The following is a 23,217-nucleotide window of genomic DNA, read 5'->3' as shown; positions in this document are numbered from 1 at the left end:
GACCCGTGCCGACAGATGGAGTTTCTCTCCATTCAATGCGTGTTACGATCGCACAACTACACCCCACCTGAGGTAAAGTGATAAAATGAGGCTCCGGGCCACTTATAGATTTCTTAACAATAATTTACTGCCTCTGTACACGACATATCGAAGTTTAAAAGTTTCCCAGTGCTGGAGTTGCCGCCTAATGAGTTGTGCCGTTTAAAGATAAAATAAATGAAAGACAGCTAAAGACACGCTTATATTAAGTGCGAAGTAAAATCCCCACTGCGCATAACATGTAGGCATTCTCTGCAGAGGACGCGGGAGATCCGAAAAGTCTGAAGTCGGCCACGGTTTAAAGCCATGAGCAGCATGGTAATTCAGCGAGCGCTGAAATACGTCTTTATTGGGCTTAAGAACATGAGCTCAGGGTATTGCGTTGTATTTTCCCCAAACACAGCTTGAATGGCGGTCACTTCTTATGACGGATTACAAGAGTTTGAGTAATTGCTCTTGTAATTAAACCCGTGCTCCCGTGTAGCCGAATTTCAAAGCTCTTGCAAAACAAGACAAGCGGATCGGACACAATGTGCATGTGACGGACAAGAAGCGCACAAAACGTCAGCGGTTTGTTCATTTACTTGCTTCCCTGTGAAATGGATCCAAAAATTAACAAGACAAGCCCGGCGGAGCATGGCACGCGCTTGGCGGGGGAGCGCATTCCAGGCGGGGGAGCGGACCCTTTGAAGTTAGATTGCCAAACGGATTGCATGGCGGCACGATGCACGTGATTGTGCGCGTGCTCGCCATGCAATCCGCTTTTGGGAGCCCCTTACTAAAGTCTCGCTGAGCGATCGCTTACGCGATAGCCAGCGAGACCTAAAAATGGAGAGGACAGGTAATATCTACTATTTACTTGGCCTTCGCTAGGGGGGTAACAATATGGATAAGAGGAGGGGTCCCATTTGTCATAACAGATAAGCGGGTGGACACTCAGGGTAGATACATATTTTTAAGGGGTACTTTGGATGGAAGACCGGTCATCTTGGGGAATGTATATGCACCAAATATTGATCAAAACAAATATTTTTTAGGCCTGAATTCAATATTAGCGGGTTGGGAGGCACTTACATGGATAATTGGGGGTGACTGTAATGCTGTCATGGATCTCGGACTTGACCGCTCACCCTCCCCTAAATGGTACGGTAGCTAGTAAACAAGCGGATGCTCTGCGTAGCTGGGTAGATGGCTGGTTACTTAATGATGTATGGAGACAGAGGAATCCATTGAGTGAAGAGTACTCCTTCTACTCCCCAGTGCATCAGCTGCATTCACGAATAGATAGGCTCCTGTGCTCCTGCTCCATGGCTGACCAGGTGGCACATACTACCTATCTGGCCAAAACTTTCTCTGATCACAATCCATTAGAGATTGCTATACCCACACCGGTTCCTACATGGAAACTCAGGCCCCAGTTACTAGAGGACACTGTGTTTCACAGTTCGCTCTCCACAACACTCCAAAACTATTTTTCTGAAAACAAAAACACTGCATCCACTATCCTAGTTGAGTGGGATGCGCTAAAGACAGCTTAGAGGGACGGCGATTAGCGCCACGGTAGGCGCAAGGCAGGAGGTTCATAAGAACCTAAAGGCAACTGAAGAAAGGATGACAGTGCTTGATCAAGAGGCAATGCATGATCCCGATAAGCAGAATAGCTTCCAGGAGGAACGCATCACACATGCAGAACTGCTGGAAACACTCCGACTGATTCATTATAGCTCCTGCACTCAAATAAAACATTCAGACATGGCTAAATCAGGTACCCTATTTGCCAAATTAATTAGGAATGACCCACCCACTACTATCATCATCCATATCAACCTGCCTGGAGGGGACACCTTTTGTACACCATATAAACGAGGCCTTTTGTGCATACTATGAGGCGTTATATGAGGCACCACTGCCACTGGGCGGAACACATATTGATGACTTTCTTGCCGACTTAACATAGCCATAGGTCCCGGAGGATATGCAGTACACATTATCAGGATCCATTACTAGAGGAGAAATTAAGGCAGTTATTAAAGGGCTTTCATGTAATCAAACGCCAGGCATGGATGGCTTACCAGTGGAATTGTTTTGGCTTATTCGGAGATAATAATACCCCAACTGGAGGAAGTATATAATAAATCTCTTGAATTAGGACATGCACCCCATACTACGGTTCAGGCGCTGGTGGTGTAGTTGCCAAAGCCAGGAAGGGACCAAGCTGACATGTCGGGCTACCGCCCCTTGTCTTTGCTATCCACGGTATACAAGATACTAAGTAAAATTCTAGCTAACCGGATCCAACTATATTTAAACAGACTAATCCACATTGATCAATGTGGATTTATACCGACACAAATCACAACAGTAAACATACGGTGATTACACCATATTATGTCTTCAGATCTAACTCCTTATCAGCAAGCTGGATGCATTGCATTAGTTATGCGTCAGGCATTTGACACACTGTCCTGGGAATATATGTTTAAGGCCATCGCACGCTTTGACTTACCCCCCGTTTATATTAAATGGGTGCGTTTATTATATGAAGCCCCGACGGCAAGGGTCAGGTCCGGAAAACATATCTCGCGAGAATATCGTATCTATAGAGGCACGCAACAGGCCTGCATCTTGTCCCCAATACTATTTGTGTTAGCACTGGAGCCACTAGCAATGAGGTTGCGAGCAGAGGCTTCCCAGTGCGGTATCCTGATTGATACTTCCACACATTTGGTATCGGCATACGCAGACGATTTAATTATTTATGTGACGGACCTCCTGGGAGGAATAGACCCAATGCCGAGAATTTTTGCTGACTTTGAGAGGATTTCTGGATTAGCAATTAATGAATCCAAGTCAAACGCTTTCTTCTTTCATGATCAGCCTCATCTGGACACTGTTTTTTTTGGGAGATTAACCTTACAAACGACTGCGCACACTTTCAAATACTTGGGCATTAATATATATATATATATATATAGTTCCCACAAGGACATTCTGGAGGGTAATCTAAGCAAAGCTATTAGAGGGATACGATCTCAGGTGGCTTTTTGGACTACGCTGCCTCTCTGTCATGGGGAGATTAGCAATATCTAAGATGGTGGTGCTTCCACACCTATTATATTATTTTGCGAATCTGCTGTTGACGGTGCCCCCGTCTATTTTTAGCACATTGGACACGATTCTGTTGGACCTTATGTGGGGAACGGGATGTCGCAGAATAAGCCTTAAGAAACTACAGATAGATACGCGAGGGGGCGGTCTGGGTGCACCGGATTTTAAAGCCTATTATTATTCCTGCCAGTTGCAATGGCTAGCCTACTGGACGGCAGGGCGTAAATTGCAGGAGATTGGCTATACCACGAAACACCTTGAACAGGGCCTTCTACATACTTTATTACTACCGCACAGCAAAACTCCCCCGGCCTTACTGCCACTGCTAAAAACTGCACTGGACTGTTGGAAGAAGGCTTTGAAATATACATCCAGCTGCAGTCCTTACGCAGGTAACATTCCGCTGGTGGGGATACACCTAGCAAGCGGCAGATTGACAACACAGGCGCTCGGACCGTGGTTGGACGCAGGGGTGGACATGATTGGGTCACTCTTCGAAGGTGAGACGCTTATGAACCATTACAATTTTATACAAGAAACTGGGGCTCCCAATACCTTGTACGTTACACATGCTGCGCTATTACACTATGTCAAAAAGCAGTGGTCCCCCGACCGGGTGGAACCCCAGACACATGAACTAGTTAATGCGCTTTATCTTACGGGTCAGGGAAGCCACCTCATTAAATGGTTGTATTTAAGTATTTGCGTACATGTGAGGTTTCCCCTTGAAGCTCTCCGAGCGCACTGGGTGACGGATATGGGACGGAAGTTCATGGACAGAGCATGGGCAGATATCTTAGACCACCCCAGGAAGATTCCACGAAATGCAAAGTTTAAATTCATACAATGCATGATTTTACACAGAGCTTATCTGACACCACACAGATTGCAGAGGATGTATCCGTCCACTGCCCATCTCTGCCCTAGATGTCAACTGTTAGAGGCCGACCGACTCCATATGTTATGGGCATGCCCGGGACTGAGAGTATTTTGGGGAAGAGTGGTGCAAACACTTGAGACAGTTACCCACCTTACTGTAGGTGAATCGGTGTTGGAGTGCTTACTTGGTCTCCGTAGACGCAGACTATTGCAAAAAGTACAGTTGCGTTTTCTAGATTTGGCGTTATTGACAGCCAAAAGATCCATCACCATGCGTTGGAAATCGGCTAAAGCGCCTTCATTACATACATGGCATAATGAAGTGGTTTGGGGGGCGGAAAGTGCATTCCTGCGTACGGAGGAAGCCAGGGGACTCCGGAAAAATCCAATATCATTAGAATGAGATGTAGCACTGAAGGCCTTCAAAGGAAGTAGCCCAGATGGTATATAGGATGTTCCACAATCGCAGTGAGTGGACACAAATCACAGGCAATTAGGAATATAGCGTATTAATTGGGGCAAACGTCTATGTGCGGAATGAGGTTTGCCTCACTCAGGATGCTGGAAGAGATGTAAATATGACTCCGGAGCTATTGTAATCAGAGCCCAGGGAGGGATGGGGTGGGTATAGAGGGAAGGGAGGAGGGAGTTGATGGGTTGCAATTAAAGCACTGTCATTTATGTTATTGATATAATTTCATGCAATAATATGTACTATATCGGAGATTTTGTTCTAGACTACACAAATGGAACAACACTGTAATTTGTATGTAGAAATCATAAGCAGATGCTTCTTGTAAAACAACTGAATAATGTTGAGTTTTTGTAAAATGGGAAAAACCCAATAAAGTTTGTTAAAAAAAAAAATTAGACTTAACAGCTGCTTAGAGAAGGTCTCCATCTGAATGGCAGCCAGATGCTTAAAATTGAGTCGGGAAAAAACGAAGGGTATGATAGTTGGCAATAATCCATCAATCTGGAACCAAATTAGCTGGCCCTCTTCCCTGGGAGAACGTCTGTCTCCCGAATTGGAAGTTAAAAGTTTAGGAATTACCCTGGATAAGCATGTCTCTATTTCATCCCAAGTAAAGATGATGTCTGGCAGCTGTTTTGCCCTCTTTAGAGCCTTAAGGAATACTCTGAAATGGATGTCAATGGAAGCTTGAAGAACAGTGATTCAATGCCTAATTATTTCTTGCCTTGATTATGGCAACTCACCTTACATGGGCAGTCTGCTGGTGGTTATTATGAGACTACAAATAATTTTGAACGCTGCAGCACGAATAGTCCCTGGATCTTTCAAAATCACAATCTGCACGTCCAGCGCTCAAAACTCTGCATTGGTTACCCATAAATAGCAGAATACAGTTCAAGGCTCTCTGTATTATACATCAGGCAAAACACAATGCGGGCCCACACATTCTTTGCCAGCTGATTACTCCTCATCAGGCCAATAGGGACCTTAGGTCCAACAATCTTGATCTTGTAGTTGTCCCAAGACTCAAGATAACAAGAAGTGGAGGTAATTCCTTCATATATCTTGGACCCAAACTCTGGAATGCTTTACTTATTGGTCTGAGAAGGGACGCTAACTACTAGAGTTTTAGAAAGAAACTGAAAACCTAACTATTTGCTTAAGCTATCCGCCATTTGATCCCACTCTCTGTACTCTAGGACTGACAGCATGGGGAAGCCTTTTTGGGTAGCCATGCGCTATATAAAATCAATGAATATTACCCTGAACAATATCCTCCTGAGACTATTCACTTCCTAACTCTCCCCCGGTACATCTAGTAGCCTTTCGTGCTCTGCAGGTAAGAAAAAACATACCAAGGAGAAATGAGGATTGGTGGGATAAACTTCCCCTCCATATTTTTATAAGAATCTAAACCTCGTGTCACAACAGTATAGGAGATGTTACATTCTATTAGAAGACCGGAGCCTTGATTATGGCATGTTTAAAGACCATCCACAATACAGCATGCAACATAGGCAATAGGTTTAAAATAATGTTTTAAACTTTGACTCCTGAGACCAATCTTCTGCTTTCATGATGTCTTCCAGGTGTCCAGAGGAGACACAATCCTTAAAGGAATAGCCCCTTTCGAGGAGTGAGCTCCATAGGTAGACATAGCTATCCCCGCCTCTCCCATAATCCCTTTCACCCATTCAGTAACATGACGCAAAATGATAAGGCTCCCCCTGTGAAATGGGGTGAGGGCCTCTGAGTCTCCTACATCTTACAGATATTCATTGGCCTTTGGCTGAATTTGATGCCTCCTGGAGGATTGGGGGTCTCCTTGCGGAAGAGGAAGTGATAGGAAGGAAAGGATGTTTTATAGACAGCAACAATTTTGAACCAGAAGGAGGACGGAAAGCGGCAAGTTGTTTCTCATAACTTTTCAAACATTGAACTACACACGACCTTTCACAGTCTGAAAATGAAGGATAAAAATAGAAGTAGGAGGGTGTCATTGGATTGGTTTCCTGTGGAGCGGGGCACCCATCAGGGTTGCCCTCTCTCACCTCTGCTCTTTGCGTTGGTAATAGAACCTCTGGTGACCTTGGTGAGGCTCTACGAGATCCTGGAGGGCTTCTGCAATAAGAGTCTGAGGTTGTCTGCAATAAGATCTCTTTAAATGCTGATGACGTTTTTATCTTTCTGACTAATCCTACCATGTCGGGCCTTGGTTGCTTGAAATTCTGAATATGTATGGATCGTACTCTGGCCTTCTGCTGAATGCTCCTAAGTCAATGGTCCACCCTATCCCTCCATGCCTGGCAGTCATACCATGGGCGTTGGAGTTACAGGTCCTTCCCCACAGGTTTAAATACCTCGCAGTTTATGTCACTGTTGATGCAGCTTGGTCCTATGATCAAAATTAGGCAACTCTGTTGCTGCGTCTTGGGATCGATATTAAGTTTTGATATTGGCTGCCTCTATCTCTTTTGAAAAGATCATCCATCTTCAAGATTGTCTCCCTCCTACGCCTCCTTTACCATCTGCAAAATCACCCCTTCCCGATCAAAAATCGCTTCTTTGAGTGTCACTGCGTTGCTTGCGTTGCTGCTCAGGAGGGGAGGAATGCCCTGTACAGCTCTTGGTAAATGCTGCTGGCCAGTCTTTGAAGGTGGTTTAGCTATGCCAAATATGCTCCTAGGCTATTGTTAGTTGTGAATGATTGGTGGTTCACAGGCTTTAGTGTTGCTGCTTATGCGGCGGAGGGATGGGTAATGGGAGAGCGAGACTTTGCTCATGTGCTATATCGGGGGGGCTGTCCCCATGAATCTATCACCAGCTACTCGGAGGGTGTTTGAGATTTTGAACACAGCCCTCAAGAGGGTGGGATGGGCGGATTAGGTCATGTTGGAGACTCCAATATGGTGAGTTACAAGGTTACAGCAGGTGGACACCTCGCCAGGTTTTCCAGCTTGGGATACTATCAGCATCTCCATGGACGCCTAAATCTTTCCAGGACTTGCAAGACGAATTTGACTTGCATCGCACCCAGTTTTTTTGTTACCTCCAGCTCCGGCATGCTCTTCTCCCCACAATACAAGCACTAGACAACATCCTCAAGATTTCCCCACTGAAAGCCAGAATCCTGCTCGCACACCTCCAGGAGCAAACTGTCGGAGCTCTATAAAATGTTAATGCGCAACGTGCCCGACTCCCTTGTGTTGACTCGAGCGGCTTGGGAGGGAGACCTCAGCTGGCTAGACAATGACGACTGGCAGGAAGCAGTGGAGGCCCGAGAGAAGCAGGGATGGCATCTCCGTTCCGAATGGTTCAACTGCAGATGCTTCATAGGGTGTACTTCACCAGAGCCAGACTTCACAGAATGGGTCTCATCCTGACTGGCGTTTATCGCTCCCACCAAGTTTGCCCTTATTCATGCATCACAAACTCTTTGGAACAATCATTTGATTCTTTGCTTGCTACATCTTATGCGGGGCTTCCGGGCGCAGATACTAATGAGAACCGCATAAATGGAAACGTAGCATCTTACGGCCACCTGCCCATGGACACTAGGCTATCGTCAACCCCCACTATGTTGGAGCCAAGCTCAAATAGGGTCTCGGATTTTTTGCCATCCCCAGCTAACAATCTGACTCACACAGAAGGGATCGGCCCATGTCCCGACCCTGATGCTTTGGACTTAGTTGGGGATAAAAGCACTAGCGTACTAATGCAAACAAGGGGCCAGAAAGCAAAGAGACAAAAAGCTAAGAGCAAACGGAAAAATATTTGAGCCAGCACAAAATAAACATAAGGGTGGGAACAACCAACCACGGAGGTCTGCTGCCCCCGCAGTGCCAAACAAGGTTAAGGGGGATGGCCAACCTGGCGAGATGAATTCCTCAATTATAGAAATCAACACAGCGCCAGGGGACCAGGGATTCTGGGGGAGACTGGAGACACTGATATCTACTCTCTTGGGGCCAATGAACCTACATGTACTGAATATAGAAAAGAGGTTGAGAGTACTGACTGATCATGTATTAAAACTAAGTTCAGGGCGCCATCAAGAAACCATGCCTTGCTTGGGGGCAATTACCATAGACAAACCCCAAACGAGCCAGACCAATATGTTTAATAAAATCAATACTAGCGACCCCTTGTTACCCTCAAAACAGAGTACAAGCAAAAGCCTACCATTTGTGGAACACCCTGCCAAACGGGCACCTAAACCAAAATCCCCTAAGGTTGCCACCTCTGTAGAGACGGATCAAACTGTCTCCAAAAGTAATAAGGCATATCTTAGACAAACTAATACTGATGCCCGACATGTCTCATCCTCTTCCCCGCCCAAGCCGGACCAGTCTATATTAACCATTGCAAAACAGATCCTGGCCCGCATTAGCTTACCCCCAGAATGCGGCCCCTACGTCCTGGTTTTAGCTAATGTCCCCAAACTAAGGAAAGACCAAGAGGAAAATTTCACTAATCTAAAAAATAGAACTCTCCACTGGTTATCCAGATACTTCCGATGGATGGTGCGGGAGAGATTATTTACACCCAAAGAGTGGGGTGGGTGGGTCCTTTAAGAAAAAAGTTTGAAGGGGACTGTATAATTATAAATTTTAGGTCCCCACAATGGGCTCAATGTACGCTACCAAAAGCCCCACAGCCCTCTCAATGGGAATACAATACCACTCTTCTTCCTCTTGGGTACTTTTATAGGCACCTAATAGATCCTAACCCTAGCTTTGGGACTACTTCCTTGGGACACCAACTGGACACTAATCCCAACTTTAGAACTAATAACCGACGTTACCACCAGGACCAATATCCTGACCCTAGGAACAGCTTTTCATTAGGTAATGTGACCGTACCACCAGCACACCAAATGTTACATCCCCCCTTTTCAGCCGTACCCCAGTGTATCCCTAGGGAGAGGCCTTATGCAGCGACCAACCCAAATTTTTATACGGACCAGCATGAGAGGAGGTACCTGTATAATGTCCCAACCTACAATCGATTTGAATATGCTTTCTCAAATTTAGAAGAACAGGATTGACTGGGGGATAGCGTAAGGAATACTGAATGTGCTGAGGTAGCCGATGTAACTGGGGAACTTTTAGATCTCACAAAAATCATTATAACTCAACCTATGGCCGTACAGTATGCTACGGTCCCATCCCCAGCCACATACGAGAATGCAACAACCCTGCTAATCAATCTCAGGCAGATCACTAGGGACAAGCATTTAGGTAGCACTAGCGGTTCTGACATGTCAATCCTTAGCTGGAACGTTGCAGGTATAGAATCAAGACTGTCTGACCCTCAATGGGTCCAGCTATTGGATGGCAAAGACATTATCATGTTCCAAGAGACCTGGGCCGTAGGGAATGTGTACCTAGAGGGTTACCACTGTTTTAGCGTGTTTGCCTCTAAGCCTGCCTTCGGTCGTGCAATGGGAGGACTTTTTATTGGAATCAGGATATTGGCGGGTGGTACTTTTAAGGATTTATCATACGGGAACCCAAATATCCAGGTTCTTGAATATAAGCGAAAGACCACGATTTATTTAATTAACTTTTATAATAATGATTTTTATTCCGTACCAAATAGGAACTATATAGCACTTTCTAACATATTGGTACACCTCGAAACAAACATAGGTTTAGACGAGAAGTCAGGGATTCTCATTGGGGGGGACTTTAATGCGAAAATCTCAGGGAAGCAACGACCTGAGGACAAAAGCCATTCGGATCTAGCAGAACGAAGAGGTATTGAACTTGTTAACATATTAAATGAACATATCCTCAGCAATGTAATGGAAGCAAGCCAAACCTCAAGGATGACCTGTGCCCCCACGTTTAGAGGGAGGGATACCTGCTCAACGATTGATTTTATTTTCACATCCCCCTACCTAACAGATCGTGTCACAGACTCTAATGTGGTAGAGACATTATATGGAGACCACAACCCCCTTACAGTTACTTTGTATTTAGGCCCTAGCCCAGTATATGCCAATTTTAACGGCGCAAGAGATATTACACCATCTAGTGATGGTCTCCATTTAAAATGGAGGGGAATTGACTGCGGAGCCCTACTTGACCGTGTAAAAAATGATAGCTGTTTGGGTTGACTCCCTTTGGCTTCCCATCTGGACTGAGTCGCCTGCTTTGCTGCTGTCGCAAAGCACTTTCTTATCTTTATGGGGCCATGTGTGTGGAAACACATGGCCCATTAAGCTAAGAGATCGATGCTTGTTATAGTCGGTCGTAGAAGACGCCCCCTGGCCCATTGTTGGCATGCACTGTATTGCTGTCAGAGGCTAAGAACAAGCAGTGTTTCAAAACCCGACAACAAGAGAAAGTATGTGTTTGAATATGTTTGAGTTTCTTTGTATGCGTGTGTGTGTTTATTGCTGGGCGTGTCTCTTTCTGTTCTAAAGGACTTCAGGGCGACCCTTTACGCAGACAGGCGGGATGGAGTCAGTCAAAAGAGGGTCCAGTCCAACAACAACCAGCACTGATACTAGTTATCATGGGGAATTATTATTTAGGGTTGTGTCACGGCGCACAGGGAGCAGAGCAGTAGTGCTTCCCTGTGTGTTTGGTATTACGGACATGGCAGCGCTGCTCGGCGCACTGCTGCATGGCTGCAGTACATTTACAATGTTTTATCATGATCACCGTCACCCCACTGGGCTTTGAGAGCTAAAACTTGTTTAATTTATAGCGCCAGAGGTGTACGCCATATACGCCCCTCCCCTCAAAATGCTCTTTTTGTTGTCTTTGTGTACTTGAGCACGTGTCGTGTTTCAGGTCTATGGTGGGTATGCCGGCCTGTCGCTGGCGCTTCAGTCATACACGACCACCAGCAAGGCTCCGTTTAATGGCGCTGTGCGTCTTAATATCCACGTCTGTCTAGCTGCAGGGTTGACTGTGGCATTACAACCAGAACTGCAGAATTTGGAATTTGAAAACCATGATTGAATCTCGGCGTGCTCAAAATCCCTATGATTCTGGGCACATCACTTCTCCCGTGCCTCAAAACATGAATGTGATCTTGTGTAATTTAACCGGTACTCATGCACAGTGATCCAATATCTTTGTGTGGAGTTTGTGCTTTATTAAACTGCAATAAACGCTACTCCATCATGGTTTTACATTTGTTTTCATCTTGTTGGTTGGCCTGCTGGGGTTGCCTTCTGTCCTGGCTAATCTTGATTGTAGTAGTGTGCGCAGAGCTCTGGCCCTCTGTGTGAACTGACCTGCACCAAAATTGATTCAGTTTCGCCGTTGGTTGTACTAGTCCCCCACAGATGCAGGGGCACAGCCGGCTAGGGCATGCTTTTACTGCCAGTGTTGTGTGTGCTGCGTGATCACGAGTGCGTCAGGAGTTGTTGTCCCTGCTGGTTTCCATCCTCCTACAGGTGAGAGCCAGGGCTTTAAGTGGGCCGGGTCCTGCTGGTGCTCTGCACTGGCAGTTCTACAAAGCAGTTGCCAAACCGGGTTTCTATCAGGCTCTCCATTTTAGCCCTCGGGGTGAAAAAAAAAATCTTACCTATGCAGCAGTGCCACTCATCACTACTTTTGAGTTAACTTCAAGGAGACTCGTTATGGTTCTTTCAGTCTCATCATTTCAGAACGGAAGCATTTTTAATGTTATATACAAGGAAGCCGTAGTTGTTGCTGATTTATCTTACACAAACAACAACCATTGGCAAAGCCAATAGCCCTGGCTTGCTGTGGGTGTAATGTTACCTGCTTTATCAGTATTATATATCTGTATGCAATGACAGAAGCAGCAAAATACAAGTTTTCATACACGACCACCAGCAAGGCTCCGTTTAATGGCGCTGTGCGTCATAATCTCCACGTCTGCCCAGCTGCAGGGTTGACTGTGGCGTTACAACCAGAACTGCAGAATTTGAGAACCATGATTACATCTCGGCGTGCTCAAAATCCTGGGATTCTGGGCACATCACTTCTCCCCGTGCCTCAAAACATGAATGTGGTCTTGTGTAATTTAACCGGTGCTCATGCACAGTGATCCAATATCTTTGTGTGGAGTTCCCGCTATATAAAACTGCAATAAACGCTACTCCATCATGGTTTTACATTTGTTTTCAACTTGTTACTTAGAGGAGTTGAGCGAAATGCTCTGCATGGGCGGCCTGCTGTGCCACTTCTTTTCAATCTCCTAGTACTTGGGCCGGCTCCTCCGTCGTCTCTCCCGGCCCCAGCTGCACGAAAAACCTCTTGTGTGCCTGCGCAAGTAGCCGCTCTTCCTCACACTTTTCAGGTTACTTCTGCTGCACTTTGACTCCAGGGAGCACTTCAGTTGCATGCTGCAAATCCTTGCTACCCCCCCTGCTACCCCACTGCCGTGGTCTTTAATGGTGCACTCGTGTGCCCCCGACCAAGGCTAACAGAGGGCACCTTGGCCCTAGCACTGCAGCGGTTCGTATTCCTCGAAAGCGTTTGCCTCGGTTAACTGCGAACGTGAAGCACTCTTCAAAATTTCACCACGCAGCACGCTGTTTATTTGCAGTCTGCACCCATTATTGTGGGCCACTGTGCTTGTGCAAATTAACAAAGCAGTGCTTTCTTTTAGCTACATAAATAAAAACATTCTGATTTTGAAACGCAACGGTCACTTTATTTTCAGGCGCCATTTACGGGTGCTTTTTAGGTCTCGCTTAGCTATTGCATAGCAATCGCTATTGCATAGCAATCGCTATGCGAGACTCTAGTAAGGGTCTCCCAAAAGTGCTCCCAAAAGTGAATTGCATGGCGAGCACGCGCACAATCACGTGCATCGTGCCGCCATGCAATCCACTTTTGGGGAAGCGCTTCAGCCCACTGGCGCGTGCACTGGCGACGGGCGTGCGGTTACGCGCACAATGACGAGCAGAGGTGCCATATGGCTTTCCTCTCTCGTCATGGTGCGCGCACATCGCACACCACTCGCCAGCCAGCCTGCTTTCACTTTTGCGCCTCAGTCTTGTTTATTGTACCTAATGTTGTTAAATGTATACGTAGATGTAAATAAGTGAGTAAACAGCGGTGTTTTGAAGACAAAATGAGTACGAAACTCAAAGAATTTGTACACAAAAAATGACATTCAGTTTGGCTAACTCTGTACATGCAGCTTAATCTCTATATCAGGGTGTGAGTAGGAAAAAACGACGCAGACAGATCGCTAGAAAGTTTATGATTTCTAATTTATATTAATTGTAATGTCCCACTAGTGTAATTTTTTTTATCTTTTTGGTGCTTTGTTGTTTTCTGTCGAAGTCTAAAGTAACAAAGAATGGAATTTACTAAATTTGGTGATTTTATGCATTACCAAGTTTTATATAAATATTAGAAACATCAGTGGTTAAAAGTAGGTGGCCAAAGAACACCTGCTTTGTAAATGTCACAAGTACTCCAAGATGGCACTGGTGAACAATAAGATACACGTAACGTGTTGCATTTTTAGCCCATGGCTTAGTTTAGAAAGGCTTGAAATTTCCAGCCAAGAATGAATATGTTCACTGAAAGCAGGTATCTGTATACTGTAGCATTTTTGATTATCTGTATTCTGTGATAAAATAGGAAAATGTGTTAATTTGTTTAACCAGGGGTGCAGTTCTAGGGAAGATCGTTTTGTATTTACATTTCTATTCGGTGTACACTCTCTGGAGGAGGGCAGGGGTGTGGTACCCCTTGTATGAGTTGCTGAATGACTTAATAGGTCCCCTAAAATTAAACCGTATTTTGCTCATTAAAGGGGCATACAGTGTAAAGAAAACGAGCATTTGCAATGCAATAGGTCTTGCATTCACGCTAGTTTGAGCTATTAACATTGTAAATTAAAATGCCTTTTTTTTTTTTGTTTTCGTTTTTTAAAACGTAAGTAAAAGGCATTCACATTTATAATGCCAATAGCTCAAACTCGCGTAAATGCGAGACCTATTGCATTGTAAATGCTTGTTGTTGTACATGTTTTGTGACTAACGCACTATTCATTTATTTATAGCCTATAAGTTTTATTGCTCAAAGTTTCTCATTTTTGTGCTGGAATGAGGGGAAAATTACTTAATTGGCGTTACTTCAACCCCGATGCGCAGCGGCAGGGCTGTTTCAGAGGTCTCCCTTCTGCTGCTCTCCCCCCCCCCCCCATCTATGCTTTTATGTCTCTCTCGCCAGTGTGCCTCTGCTCGGTGCACTTCCCCCACATGACGGACCTGGCATGCTGTCCTGCTCCTCTGTTTTCTTTCTGCTCTGCCACACTTTTCACACACACCAGCTATATATTTTCTCATATGAGCGCCTGCAGAGCTGGGCCTCTTTGCTTCGCTAGGTGGCTCTTTTCTATAAATGAGCTCCCTGTCGAGATTTAGGGCTGCATCTGGTACTCCACCCTCCTAAAGTGAGCCATTAGACTTCACATGTAATGTCATCAGGGCAGTGTCATGAACCCAGCGCACTAGCAGATCAAGACTTTGTATTTAGATTACTGTGCACCTTGTATGTCTGAGTTCTAATCCTATTTCAAGAAACATGTTTAGAGTTTGCATTTTTAAACATTTGAAATGCTGCTGAAGCTTTATTAATTAAATCTGCATTCGCCACCTAAATTATGTTTAAAAAGTTATTTATTTTCCAAGTCATGGGCAAGGGATGGTTTAAAGTGCTGCATCCAAATTGTAATATCACCTGAAACCCTTCAGTTAAATACTCTTTCTGGCAGCATCTCCAGGATCTGTGTTTATTTTTTGGAGATGTTGTGGCGGTTTCTGTCTGGTAACTTTACATCCAACAACTTACTAAGGCTAAAACAGGCCCTGCAAACACATATCATTTTGACAGTCCTCCTGCAGCTGTTTTTACCGTTATTCATAAAAGATAATAAAGTACATTCAATATAGCCTTTGCACATACGTGCACATGAATCATTGCCACCTAATTACACTCTACTAAATACCAGATAAATACATCCCACATAAAACCACTATGCCACATAGCAACCATCCATACAAATACACTCCACACCATGCTACATAATTCCCATCAGCATAATTTCACTCAAAATACCACACAGTTCCACACCACGCAATTCAGCTCCCCACATTTCCATTCTGCACCACATAATTCAACAACAAACCACATAATTCAAATCAACACATTTACACAACACATGCATCCACTCCTCAAAATTCAACATCATGTCACACAATTCAACAGCCACCACATAATTAAATTCCACTACATACCACACCACAAGACAACATACCAATACACATATTTACACTCCATAACACTCAATCCCATTCTACATAATTCCAGCTAATTTAATACCACATAATTACTATTCACATAATTCCACTACACAAGTACACACACATTATTCCACCCCACACAATTCCACAACTAACAAGTTTAATCTAATCCATATAATTAAACTCCACACTACATACATCCACTCCATAAACAAAAGACATTGTCATTTACAACACCATTATCTCCAACGTTCACTAATGGGAAACCAATTGCATTGCAAATGCTTGTGTTATTGTACTTTGTGGCAGATCTGCTCCACTGTATCTCTTGGGGCTCTACAAACAAATTTGGTGATGAAGAGTAAATTGTACTTTTCATAACAACTTTTTAATTAAAATGTTCTTCTCTTTAATTTCCTGTAATTCCCATAGTTGAAAAAACAAGCATTTGCAATGCAATAGGTCTCGCATTTTGCGAGTTTGAGCTATTGGCAAGTGGGCTGCTGGATGCTGTTGGCGTAGGAGTGGTTGATCATAAGAACTTGCAGGAGACACATGTGAACTCTCGTTCAACGTTGTGTGGTGCAGTGTGGCAACAGTGCGGTGAGCGGCAGCCAGGCCTGAAAGCACAGAGGAGTGCAGCACAGTAGCGGGGCTTGGGACAGAATCAGGGTCCCTGGTGCTGGACACGGTGCAGGTGCAGATGGGCGCAGCTGTGCCTGCTGCACGCATCCTTTCATCATCCGTTTTGCAGCTGCCATTAAGTAGTTCGTGGGAAAGAGGAGGAGTGCAGGGTGCCGTGGGCGGGAAACGGAAACCAGTTATGTCACTTCCTGTACGATGGATGATCGTTAATCCAGTGACATCCCTTTCTGTGCAGATGGTTGATAGGAAATTAAGTTCTCTTTGTAGGTTTCTTCTACTGCCTAGATATAAGCCCTCTTTTATTCCCCATGCTTGCAGTGCAATACAGCAGGTTAAACATTTACACTACACATATAGCAAGCGCACATTTGTGTATGATGGCTTTAACATGCATGAGCACATTGAAGCTTGGTACAATCAGACTTAGTTCTGTATTGCAGAGATAAACGTTGGAGAGATTGCGGCTCTTCTCGAGAGTACATATAGAAAGATAAACTGTTTTCAAAGCCTGCGTTCTATACGTTTTATTTTGAGGAACACAGATGCAGGCCATGGAACTGCTAAGCTCCGCGTATCCAAGATAAGGATTGACTGAAAACTGGTAAATATAAAACTTTGCATCACTTTGCAATTAACACGAAGGTGTGTTATTACCATGAGTGCTTGGCGCTGTACCTATGTGCGTTCCATCAGTGCATGGCGCTGCACTGTAATGGCATTCATGTAGAAAAAACAAAAAAAACATCTCTGGGGTAAAAATCTTTTACAACAGGGCACATAATTTGACAGATTAGTTTCCCCTTACTACCATACTCCCGTCGGTGCACTGTAGTCACCAGCAAGCCACTTTCGTCCTTATGAGAAAGAATGACGGCAGTCGTTTCACCAACTCTCTGAGGAATACGGCTGGGTTTGGCAGGTACCATACATGCAGTTGGAACAACTCGCAAAAAAAAAAAAAAAGCATAACAAATGCAATAGGTCTCACCCTTCATTAAGTTAAAACCATTTGCTTTGCTATACAATACCATTAGCAAAGCAAATGGCTTTACCTTAATCAAAGGCGAGACCTATTTCATTTTCAATGCTTGTTTAAAGATAGCTGTAGGAGACGTTTTTCAAGCAAATGTCATTTGCTGCTGAAGTGAGAGCATGTGGAATTTACATCCAGATGTGTGTGCGTTAGAACCATGGTCAGTGACTGATTTACCTTTACAGTACACCGACAGAGGATGTTGTGGTTGCTGCTAATCGTCTGATACCCCAAATCTCACTCATTGGGCGTAAGTCTCACTGGTGGCTAAACGTAAGGCCTGCCCAGTAACATTTGGTGAATGCAATAGGTCTCGCATTTGCGAGAGTTTAAGCTATTAGCATTGTAAATGACAATGCCTTTTATTTATGTTTTAAAAACCAAAACATAAATAAAAGGCATTGCAATTTACTATGTCAGTAGCTCAAACTCGCGTAAATGCGAGACCTATTGCATTGCAAATGCTTGTTTTGATTGTCTCCAGGACATGGAGGCAGGTATGAGATGAGACTGTCATAAGAGATAGAAATACTCACTGCCTCGTATATTTACTCCATCCCAGCACTCATCACTGATTGGACAACTTTGTAGATGATTACTTGGGTGTCTTTTTCAACGGACTTAGTTTGAAGTCTTGAAAGAAGCCTTCCTCGTCCAAGGAGCAGCCAGACCTCCCTGACTCCTGAACCACCTCTTCAGGAAGCTTGAGCTTATGCAAATGACTCTTGTTTGTGCCCTCCATTAAGCAGACGAGAGATAGCAAATATAAAAGGCTGTGAAATCTTCTTTGGATTTTAAAGCCTTTCAAAATATATGTCTCTAAACAGATCTCTTTTTAATTAAATAACTAATAAACTTTTCTTGTTTTAAATTTTGATATTGTTAGACCTGGCGTCTTTTGGCATGGTGTCCCCTATCTTTTTGCCTCCTGTTTTTGATTGTGCGCTGGACTTCGTTTTTTGCTGGTGTTTGAACTCTGGGCACTTTACCACTGCTGACCAGCGCTAAAGTGCATGTGTTCTGTGTCTAAAATGTAATGGCATTTGGTTTCTCCATGATTGGCATATTCGATCTACTATTAAGTCCCTAATACAATGCACTACATGTGCCCAGGGCTGTAAACCAAATGCTCCTAGTGGACCTGCAGCACTGATTGTGTCACCCACATGAGTAGCCCTCCAAACGTGTCTCCGTCCTGCCACTGCAGAGCCTTTGTGCGCAATTGTTAACTACGATGTCGACCGGGCAATTACAAGTACTTGTCGGGCCCAAACCTTCCCTTTTACTACATGTAAGCACCACTAAAGTAGGCCATAGGTAGGACCAGGGGCAGGGTGCTGTGTATTTAAAAGGTGGGACATGTGCTTTTACGTTTTGCATGTCCTGGTAGGGAAATGCAGCTTTTCACAACAACCATGCCTATCTATCTCTTCCATAGGTTAGCATTGGAGCTGCCCTGTAGCAGTTTACCCTGGTATCTTCCAATTGGGAGCTGATACTAAATTGGAGTTTGGTGTCTCTGGACTCACAATTTTAAAATAAATATTTTAGTATAGTTGGTCTTTAAATTGCAGGTCTGAAAATGCCAATTTTAGAAAGTTGCTACAGCAACAAATGATGGACGGAATGCTGAGTAAATCAAACCTTCACCCCCAGTCAAGAGATCTAGGTAAAATCCATCGTTCTTTTGTTCACTGCGCCACCCCAATTTGCACCCAGCCATATGCTAATCAGTCTTGAACCTGCTCCTCATAGGAACAGACCAGCCCGAGCTGCCAAGCTGAGTCCTCACTGGACTAGAAACAAGCATCCTGGGACCAGTTTCGGGGTTTCGTCCCTCATCAGCCAGGCTAGCTTTAATCGAGTAGCACAGCGAGCAAGGGATCCACATCTGGGCATACCTATCCCACTTAGGGCAAAAATGGATGGACGGAATGCGGAGTAAATGACACATTCACCCCCAGTCAAGATATCTGGGTTAAATCCATCGTTCTTTTGCTCACTACGCCACCCAGAATGATGGATTTAACCCAGATCGCTTGACTGGGGTGAACGTTTGATTCTTCCAGCATTCCGTACATCATTTGTTGCCACAGCACTTTTCATGTGTGTGTGTGTGTGTGTGTGTGCGCGTATGTGTACAAATACTTTACACATTGCCTCTTCAGTTTAACCTAACTGCTCTGTGCCACGCTACCTGAGGGTGAGCACAGGTAAACTTAGTGTGTACTACACTTACCATGCTTAGAGTCTGGATCCCTACTTGGACAGGGTGCAAACCACTGCCAACTAGAGACCACATTTCTGATATATATATAAAAAAATTGAGCCCAAAATCTCTTCCAATAAACATATAACCAGTCCTGCCAAAACCTGAGTATCTAAACAGAAAACAAGTAAAGTAAACCTAACTAGCTAAACTGAAAACAAAACTTCAAACTAAACAACAATAATAAGAAAATCCTCTGTTACAAAGCTGCTGTCAGACAGATCGAACATGATCACAAATGGCAGGATTTCTGTGATGGAAAACAGCTGATCCCATGTGTCAGCCGTGTATGGCTGGCAGTTGGGATCATATGAGCAGTTTCAGAGTGAGTGCAAGCACTTTTCTTTTTTTTTTTTTTTTTAAAGATCTGTTTTTATTTTTTACAAACAAAGTAGAACAGAGGTCCACATTGACACAGCGTTAAGCCTACAACCCATTTAGGGCCGGCTGTGTTTCATCCAAGGCTCTCTAAGAATATGTGAAGGCATCAAAAGACAGTTTAAAACACAGCATGTCGCCTACAACCCCTTGTGGGCCGGCCGTGTAACAAAACATATGTAGCAGTATTAGAGTGTTATGCAAAGTGTCGGGACCTTTTCAGTGCAACAACAAGAACAATAAGAACACGGGCAAGGGGCCCATCCAAAGCGGATTGTAGAGACTAGACAGAGAAAGGCCAGAAGGGGAGAGGGGAAAAGAAAGAGGAAGTGTACAGCAACAAAAGCGGCTAGGCAGACGGACAAGAATACTTACGCAACAGCTCATGGTGTTAGGAGTGCATATCTTGGAGCTTGCCGTAGGGGGTGTCTCCCAGGACTGATCTGGTTACGCAAGGAGCCTATTGGGATCCGACGGGAGTATGGCATCTTAGCACTTTCCTTTAAACACTGTCAGGAATAAAATCTATCTGCACCAGCACTGTCAAATGAAAGCAGAAAAATGCATTCTCACCGCCCATAAAAGCTTCCTCAGGCGAAGAGTAGTCGCTTCAAAAGTAAACAAGTCGGGACTGCACAAAAAAAACAGTGTTACAGGAAGGAAAACACAAGGTCACCACTTAAATTAAACTTTAACAATGCATTCTGAACAACTGCATAAGGTTACGGCAGTAATAATGCAGAAACCTGTAAATGACGAAGAAAGCACTTATCTTCTGCTAGAACAGCAACAAAGAGAAAGTGCTCTCTCTGTCTGGACTATTTGAACAAGACTTTATAATGTCACTGTCCCTCTGCGATGTAATGTGTTACAGAATGGTTAGCATGGTAGTCTGTTAAACTTTTTGGGGTATTCATACTTTCATGTTTATTCATGATGGAACGAACAAATTAAAATGCAAATCCTTTAGATTAACAATTGAAAATATGCAGTGATCAATGTAAAATTCAAAGCTTAAATAACACACATTTAAATTGTGCAAACTGCAATAGGCAGTCATAGCTATGTGTATAGACCATAGCAGTATTAAGAAGTAACCTTCCTTAAACTAGAAATTAACTTAAGTTTGCTGAACTGTGCACAAATAATTTAGAAGTTTGACCTTAATCTGACATGTTTAGAAATGTTCGTAATAACTGCAGAATGTTCTGGTTCTTATCAAATGTATTATTTTACTAAGCAACATTTTGCTTTTTTGATCAAATTTCCGATTCTCACCCTACTTCATATAATACCTGAATAGAATAGTTCCACGTTCAAAATAATATTTCTTGTTCGTATTAATGAAATGCATTACTAAACAGTATTTTGGCAAAGATAATATTTCTTTTTTCAACTCCTAGTTCATTGTGTACGTAGTGAAAAAATTGATTTAGAAGGCCAAACTAAAATCGATGCCTATGAGAACCCAGACTTATCGTTCTAAAACTTAACTACGTAAGAATTTCTGTAGCTAACTTGTGTTAAGGCTTTGCAATCTGCATGTATTTTATTTGGGAAAGGAAGAACAGAACCTACTCGCAGGGGAGAGGAGAAGAAACCATAAACAATGTCTGCAACATTTATGTCTTTTTATGATAGTGTGTGTTCCTAGTTCGTTTCAATGCCTTTTTCGATGCCTTTGGAATGCTTCTCTGGTTGCCACCCTGACTCCTTCTTTTGTCCTAAAGTTTGCATGGGTGAAACCTATTGGTTTTGCCAATGCTTGTTCCTAGAGCTACAACAACGATTGACATGCAAATTAAAAAATAATTGGGGGCAAAGCTTGCAGTTGCAAGGTACGAAGATTTTCTGCAGCAAAGGCCCTCGCCTTTCCTTTGCTTTGCCACTAGCCTTCACAGGCAAAATTGTCTTATTCAGTGCCACCATGGATTATTTTTCTAGTACAAGAAAACGGAGGAACAGTTTCTATCTACAGTACAAAATATAGGAACGTTCTCTGCACACATTTTCCTGAGCTAAAATGTATAGTTTAGTGGAGGAAAATACTCCATGTGAAGTTGTAATTAAAGTCAAGTTGAATTTATTCCAGATGTAGATGAACACCGCTTCTTGCTATCAGCTCAACCACTCCCACCTGATAAATTGAACAATAACATTCTATGTATAAACATTCTTAATAGCTTACCACACAATTACCTTTCACTTACCCACAACTCTACTAGAAATGTAAGTTTTAATGTGTTGTTTTTTAAAGAAAAAATACCAGGGTTGAGGAGGAAAAGACAACTTAAATGAGCTGAAAGAGATGGTAAACTAAATCGGTATACAGATTACAAAATGTGTACATGATACAGCATGCAGACCATATAAACCTTATGGCCTATAAGAAGGTCGCTTAAGGGAACCTGTCAAATAGTCCAGGCCTGAGTAGAAGAACAAAAAGAAAATGTCCTAAATTTGAAACTTTACATCACATAATCTTTCAAATACAGACTCTCGACAGCTCCTTCTTTCTTCATTCAAGAAAACATTTCTATCGGTGCTCATCCACACCCTCACTAATATACTTAATAATTGATACTGACTTCTTTCATCCTTTTGTTCCTGTCACCAGGTGAGACCTTCACCTCCCCGTTTAAAGACCAAGTCCTAGAGTCTTCTGTTTTGACTGCATTGTGGAACACTTTAATCACCTTCGTTGGTTTTAGAATATTTTGACGGAACTTTCTGTATTTTTATAATTATGAGATCACACACTTTCTGAACTTAATAACATTCCTCCTGTACAGCACCATCTTCCTTTACACAGTTTCATCCTCTTCTTTATTATTTCAGTTCTCACAATTCAAATTATTCTCTCCTAAGCCTTTCCTCTTTTCTTTCATCCAGCATGTACAGATCACAGAATTTGCTTTCTCGCCCCTAAAAAGTTTAGATGGCACCATCTCTGTTGTCGAACCCAGCACTTGCCACAGGTCTGTGCTCTCTAGTTCAACACTATTAATTTTTTTTACCATGCCTTTGTCTGGGGTTGATATATACGATTTTCTTTACTATATTCCAATCTTTTCCAAAAATCCTCCATTTCCTTTGACACCAGGTGGACCACATTGTCTGTTGCAAGGCAAGACTGGCAG

General features: G+C 43.5%; 1 protein-coding gene across 1 annotated transcript in view; it reads left to right on the top strand.

The window, feature by feature from the left end:
• Nucleotides 1-23,217, top strand: part of N4BP2L1 (NEDD4 binding protein 2 like 1) — a 248,292-nt gene that overhangs the window by 14,518 nt on the left and 210,557 nt on the right. The gene's annotated exons all lie outside the window — the stretch shown is intronic.

The sequence above is a fragment of the Triturus cristatus genome, chromosome 8, assembly GCF_964204655.1.
Source record: "Triturus cristatus chromosome 8, aTriCri1.1, whole genome shotgun sequence".
In the NCBI taxonomy this organism is placed as follows: Eukaryota; Metazoa; Chordata; class Amphibia; order Caudata; family Salamandridae; genus Triturus; species Triturus cristatus.
This window is presented reverse-complemented; position numbering and strand designations above follow the sequence as displayed.